Raw genomic sequence first — 7,442 nt, 5'->3', positions numbered from 1 at the left:
AGAGTCACAAGTACAATTGCAAGAAGGATTTCAAAGGTACTAAATCATTCAAGGACAAAGGTAAGAAAACTTGTTTTATGGCTAAGGACTCTGATAATAGTGAAGATGAAATAGTTTATACTGCTGTAAAAGATGGATCTAATGATGATAAAGATAAGATGGCACTTATCTCTCATGTGAGAAAAAATGATACATGGATCATAAATAGTGGATGTTCACATCATATGAGTGGTGACAAAAAAAAAGTTTGAACACTTCAAAGACTATGATGGTGGTAGTGTAAGGTTTGGAAACAATGAACCTTGTTGCATAAAAGGGAGAGGTTGAATCTCATTAACCAAAGAACTTGCATGTGACAATGCCTATTGGGTTCAAGGACTAAAACATAATATTTTGAGTGTGGCAAAACTATTCAACATTGGATTCAAGGTGGAATTGATGCATGACAAGGCAAGATTGTTGGATGACAAAGGAAAACTTATTGGTTCAGGCAAAAAAACAAAAGGTAACCTATTTTATCTTGATCTTGGTGATTGCTCATGTTTTATTGCTCAAGTTTAAGAAAGATGGTTATGGCATAGAAGGTTATGTCATGTGAATTTTGATAACATGGTGAAAATAAGTAAATTCAGGAAAGTAAGAGGCATTCCTAGTTTGAAGAAACTAGATGTTAGTTTATGTAAGAATTGTCAAATTGGCAAAATGGGAAAGAATAATTTTAAAAGAAAAAGCTATTAGTCTGAAGATATCTTGGAAATTGTGCATATTGATTTATGTGGACCTATTGGAATAGAAAGCTATACTGGAGAAAAATTATTTATTCTTTTTGTTGATGACTATTCAAGAATGATGACTATTATGTATCTTAGAGAAAAGTCAGAAGCATTTGAGAAATTCAAATGGTATTTGGCAAGAGTAGAGAAAGAAATAGGGAAAATACTGAAATGCTTAAGATCAGACAGAGGTGGTGAATTCATCTCCAATGAATTCAATAACTTTTGCATTGAAAGAAGAATCGAAAGACATGTACTAGACCATGGAACTCTTGATTAGAATATAATAGCTGAAAGAAGAAATAGATCTATCATAGATTGTGCAAGGACTCTAATGATTGAAAAGAACATTGCTATCAAATATTGGAAGGAAGCTATCAGCACTACAATTCATACCTTAAATTGAGTATAGTTGAAGGACTCATACAAATCTACCTATGAGCTATGGTATGGTTATAAACCCAATGTAAGCTACCTGAAAGTATTTGGAAGTAAATGTTATATCTTGAAAGAATCTAGAAAAGGAAAATTTGATGTGGAAGGTGATGAAGGTATATTCTTAGGATATTCTTGCAGAAGTAAGGCATATAGATGTTTGAATTTGTCTACTCATAAAATCATAGAAAGTGCACGTATGAGAATTGATGAGTTTGCAGAAAGAACTGATGAAGAAAGCAAAAACAAACCAAAAGACTACAGGAGATTTGTTTACATCCAACCTGATACATTGACAGACACATATGTCAATAAGGAGACTTCAACTCCTGAGTCTTCCACAGTCACTGAGTCGCAAGAAGTTCAAATCGAGTCATAAGGACATGAGTCACAGTCTGAAGCTACCGAGCCAATGTGTATCAAGTCTAAAGGACCTGAGCTATAGACGAAACAACTAGAGCTAGAAGTTGAAATTCAAAATGAAGACAATGGAATTCAATCAAAAGGAAAAGAACCTATATTGGCCAAATATGTTAGAAGGCATTAGACCATATTATTGGAGATAAATCAGAAGGTACTATGACAAGAAGTAAGCTAAAAGGTAGATGTTTACTTGCTGATTTTGAACCTAGAAATGTTAAAGATGCATTGGAAAATAAAAGTTGGATTGAGGCCATGAATGAAGAAATAGAGCAAATAGACAAGAAAAAAACCTGGACTCTTGTACCTAGGCCTAAAGATAAAAATGTGATTGGAATAAAATGGGTATTTAGGAATAAGTTGAATGAAGATGGTAAGGTATCAAGAAACAAAGCTAGATTGGTATGTAAAGGCTACTCTCAAGAAGAAGGCATTGATTATGGTGAGACTTTTTCTCCTATTGCAAGATTGGAAGGTGTCATGACTTTACTTGCATATGCAATACATAAAGGATTTAAGGTATATTAGGTGGATTTTAAATCTACATTTCTCAATGGTATTCTTGATGAAGAAGTCTACATTGAACAACTAGATAGTTTTGTTGATCCAGACAAAAGGGACATTGTCTGTAAATTACACAAAGCATTGTATGGTCTAAAACAAGCTCCTAGATCATGGTATGAGAGGTTGCACACCTACTTTGTACAAATTGGTTTCTAGAGAACTAATGATAATAGTAGTTTGTACATCAAGGAAGGACTAGATAACAAGATTGTATTGGCAGAAATATTTGTGGATGATACTTTATTTACAAGGAATGACGATCTATGCAAAGAATTTTTAGAGAAAATAAATAAAGAGTTTGAAATGTCTATGTTTGGTGAGATTAAGTTATTTTTTTAATTACTTATACAACAGAGCAAGAATGGTATCTATATAACTCAGTCTAAGTATATCAAGGAGATACTCAAGAAGTTTTATATGTAAGATTCTAAACTAGTTGGAACCCCCATGTGTACTAGACTAAAGCTTACAAAAGATAATGAATCAAAAGAGGTAGATCAAACCTTTAATAGATCAATGATTGGAAAGTTACAAAATGTGGTTCATATAAGACCTGATATTGCTCTTTTATTTGGTATAGTGGCAAGATTCTCGGCAAAACCTAGAGAAAATCATATGATGGCAATCAAAAGAATCTTGAGATATTTGAAAGGTACTGAAGACTATGCTCTATGGTATAAACCTGGAGGAAATTTGGACCTAAAAGTGTTCACTGATGCTTATTGGGCTGGAAATCTTGATGACAGAAAGAGTACAAGTGGTGGAGCATTCTTTCTTGGAAAAATGTCGGTATCTTGGACAAGTAAAAAGTAAAATTCAGATCCCAATCCACAATAGAAGCAGAATATGTTGCAATAGCAGTGAATTTTTCTAATATTGTTTGGTTTAAATAGTTGTTGAAAGGCATGAAGGTTGAGATCAAAGAACTATTTGTCATGTTTTGTGATAATACTAGTGCAATTAACATATCTAATAATCTAGTGATGCATTCCAAAACCAAGCATATTGCTATAAAATATCACTTTGTCAAAGATTTGGTGTAGGAGAAAGAAATCAGATTGGAATATGTGAATACAAAAAGAAAAAAATGCAGACATATTTATCAAACCATTACCTAAGGATGCATTCTTGTATCTAAGATGTAAGTTAGGGGTCATTGCCCTATCTGAAGCTCACTAAAATAAAGTTTTAGTGATGCATCAATGGGAACCAATTTGAAGATCTATCAATTGATGTAGCATAGTCAAGAGAACATTGCATATGAATAAATACTCAAGGTACATTGATACTCATTTGGTATGCGTTGTCTTTGGCATGTGTTGTCAAAGAGGGAGAGTTTACTATCATATCTTTTTGAAATTTGTTTGAAGAAGAAGCTATGTAATTTCTTCACAGAGGGAGATTACTACATAAGAGAAGTTTGTGGTAAAAAATCTAAGAGGGAGAAAACTTTCTCTTAGAGAAAATCTTGTTTTCAATTTTCATTGTGCTATGACATGTTGTGTTGCCATCAATGCCAAAGAGGGAGATTGTTGGATACAATTGTCTAATTGTTTGTTGTTTTTGATGTTACACAAATGTCATATCAGTTGTCAGCCTATGCTTACCAAGTTCACTTAGTCAGCAATGCAATTTTCCTTCTCTACCAAGCATTCTTGGAGATTACTCTTCGAAGATAGTGTCTACTAATCTCAATCGAGCGTCAAAGGATATTATAGCAGAAAGCAGTGTTAACCAAGCTCTCATGGTTAATGAAGGAAAGTTGGTCAGAATTAGTGTTCACTAAGTTCACTCGATTGCCAAAGGATTCTTGCACGCTCACAGTGTTAACAAAGCATTTTTTGGTCAAATTAAGAAATAATGTCAAGTTTAGTGTTTACAAAGCAGGGTTAACCAATGAAGGATTTTGTGAATTTTGGATTATGAAGTTTAATTATCTTAAGTATTGATTCTAGCCAATTGTGGTAATGATTATTGGTTATTTTAAATCGTAATTAAGTCAACTTGATAATCTGGATGGTATATATGAAAGGTCAAGAGGAGATTTTAGTGTGTGTGTGTGAGTATGGAATTGTATTGTTTGATTAAGAAGGAAAGTGTGTTAGCAAATTTGAAGGATGGTCAGATATCCTTGTGAAGCAGCAAAGTAATATTTGATCAGGAAAGATCAAGCTTTCGTGAACAGAATAGAGATCTAGATTTAGTAATTCAGTTGCATCTCAAATAGGTCATTTCATTGTTACTTTCTTACCATTGTAGTAGTGATCAAAAATATATTAACAAAGTTGGTTTAACAACCAGTTGTAAATCCTCTAACAAGGTGACAGTTCCATTGAATTGTTTTAAGACCTGTTGCAAGGCCAATGCTAACAAGGTGATTAAATCCTCTAACAAGGTCACACCTAATAGTGTGTTTTGTAACCTTTAACCAGGTTGGTTCCTAACAAGGCTCACTTCAGAAGAGTGAAAAATAGTAACTAGTTACATTGGTAGTTTTTCCCATATTGGGTTTCCACATTAAATCTGGTGTCTCTTGTGTTTTTCTCTCATGTTTGCAAATTATTAATATTGATAATAGATCTGTTAAAGTATAACATACACTGCACTTACTGAGTTACAACATTTTTTAGTATGTTTACTGAGTGATAGTAGTAAATAGTTTTATTAGACATCTAAGGGATCTATGGATATATTTTGTGGTAATTGATTCACCCCCACTCTGAGTTACTCCATCTATATTTCCAGTAGTTTTAAAGGATACAAGTTTTATAGATCCTGATTCCCCCCCCCACAAGTATCTAAGTTTCCCAATAAACTTTCAACAACACTTGCAGCCTCCTAGCCATAGATAAATAAGAGGAATTTAATTTGTCAATTATCATATTGATTTTATCTCCAAACCCGTTTTGCATATCATTAATGTTTGGATTAATAGCGAGCATGGTCCCAAGGTACTGCACAACATGGCTAGGACACCCCACTAGTTAATACCATACTTGTATTAAGATCTAAGTTGCAAAAGAGAATTACATGGGGGGGGGATAGGGGAATGGCTATGTGTGTGCATGAAAGAGATAGAGAGAAAGTAGGAGATAGGAGAGGAGAGAGAGTACAAGATGGGAGAGAGAAAGTGAGAAAGAGTAGGGGTGGAAAAGAGAGTATAGGATGAGAGAGAGAGAGAGTAGGGGTGGAAAAGAGAGGAAGTGAGAGAGAGAGTAGGGGTGGAAAAGAGAGAGTGTAGGATGCGGGAAAGAGATTTAAAGTAGGGGATGGGAGAGAGAGGAAGTGTGAGAGAGAGTAAAAGTTGGGAGAGAGAGATTAAGAGTAGGGGATGGGGGAGAGAGAGAGTAGGCGATGGGAGACGGAGTGGGAGAGGAAGAACTTGAGAGAGAGGATGATGGGAGTGCATGTGTGTGAAAGAGAGAGAGTATGGAATGGGAGAGGGGGAAGAAAAAGTAGCTCAAGAGAGAGTAGGGGATGGAAGAGAGAGTAGGCGATGGGAGAGGGAGTGGGAGAGGGGGAGAGAGGGGGGAATAGAAATGTGTGTAAGAGAGAGAGAGAGAGAGAGAGAGAGAGAGAGAGAGAGAGAGAGAGAGAGAGAGAGAGAGTAGGGGATAGGAGAGAGTGTGAAAATTTAAGAGAGACTAGAGGGTAGCAGAGAGAGAGAGAGTGGAGAGGGAGAGAGTGAGAGTGAGAGAGAGAGAGAAGGCAGTGGGAGAGGGAGAGAAAGTGAGAGAAAAAGTAGGGGATGGAAGAGGAGAGAGGGGGGATGGGTGTGTGTGTGTGAAAGAGAGAGAGAGTCAAGAATGAGAGAGGGGAGAGAGAGATAGAGAGAGTAGGCAATGGTAGAGGGATGGGAGAGAGAGGGAGAGAGTGAGAGAGAGAGAGATAGTAGGTGGTGGGAGAGGGAGTGGGAGGGAGAGAGAGGTGGAATGGAAGCATTTAAGAGAGATAGAGTAGGGGATGGGAGAGAGTAGGCAGTGGGACAAGGACTGTGAGAGAGAGAGAGGGGGGGAATGGGAATGTGTATTTATTTATAAGAGAGATAGAGTAAAGGATGGGAGAGAGTGTGGCAGTTTGAGAGAAAGTAGTAGGGGATGGGAGAGAGTGTGAGAGTAAGGGATGGGAGAGAGAGAGAGAGAGAGTAGAGAGGAAGAAAGAGAACTTGAGAGAGATAGATAGTAGGCGGTAGGAGAGGGAGAGGGAGAGGGAGAGGGAGAGGGAGAGAAATAGGGGGGATGGGAGTGTGTGTGATAGATGTAGAGAGTAGGGGATGGGAGAGAAGAAGAAGAGTGGGGGGATAAGAGTGTTTGTATCTATAAAAGTGAGAGAGTAGGGGATGGGAGAGAGTGTGAAAGTGTGAAAGTAGGGGGTGGCAGAGAGAGAGTACAATGATGGGGGAGAGAAAGTAGGTGGTGGGAGAGGAAAAGAGAGAGGGGGGATGGGAGTGTGTGTGTAAGAGAGATAGAGCAAGGGATGGGAGAGAGTGTGAGAGTAGGGGGTGGCAGACAGAGAGAGTATGACGATGGGGGAGAGAAAGTATGTGGTGGGAGAGGGAAAGAGAGAGGGGGGATGGGGGTGTATGTGTAAGAGAGATAGAGTAGGGGATGGGAGAGAGTGAGAGTGTGAGAGAGTAGGGGACGAGGGAGGAGAGAGAGAGTAGGGGATGGGGGAGAGTGTGAGAGTGTGAGAGAGTAGGGGATGGGAGATGAGAGAGAGAGAGCAGGGGATGGGGGAGAGAAATTAGGTGGTGGGAGAGAGAGATTAGAGAGGGAGAGAGAGAACTTGAGAGAGAGAGAGATAGTAGGTAGTAGTAGTGTGAGTCTGAGAGAGAGTAGGGGGTGGTAGAGAGAGTACGATGACGGGGGAGAGAAAGTAGGCGATGGGAGAGGGAGAGAGAGGGGGAATGGGAATGTGTGTAAGAGAGACAACATAGGGGATGGGAGAGAGAGTAGGGGATGGGGGAGAGAAATTAGGTGGTAGGAGAGGGAGAGGGAGAGAGATAGGGGGGATAAGAGTGTGTGTGAGAGATCTAAAGAGACTGGGATGGGAGAGGAGAGGGGGTGAGAGAGGTAGAGAGAGTAGGTGGTGGGAGAGGGAGAGTGAGAGAGAGTAAATGATGGGAGAGAGTAGGAAGAGAGAGAGGGATGGGATGGGAGAGAGAGTAGGGGGATACAGAGTAGGGAGGATGGGGAGTGATGTGTTTTGAAAGGAAGTATGAGATAGAGTACAGTTTGGGAGAGAGAGATT

The sequence above is a fragment of the Cupressus sempervirens genome, chromosome 4 (assembly GCF_028749045.1).
Source record: "Cupressus sempervirens isolate cs-2001-9-10 chromosome 4, ASM2874904v1, whole genome shotgun sequence".
NCBI lineage: Eukaryota > Viridiplantae > Streptophyta > Pinopsida > Cupressales > Cupressaceae > Cupressus > Cupressus sempervirens.
The sequence above is the reverse complement of the archived record's forward strand: the minus strand, read 5'-3'. Positions refer to the sequence as shown.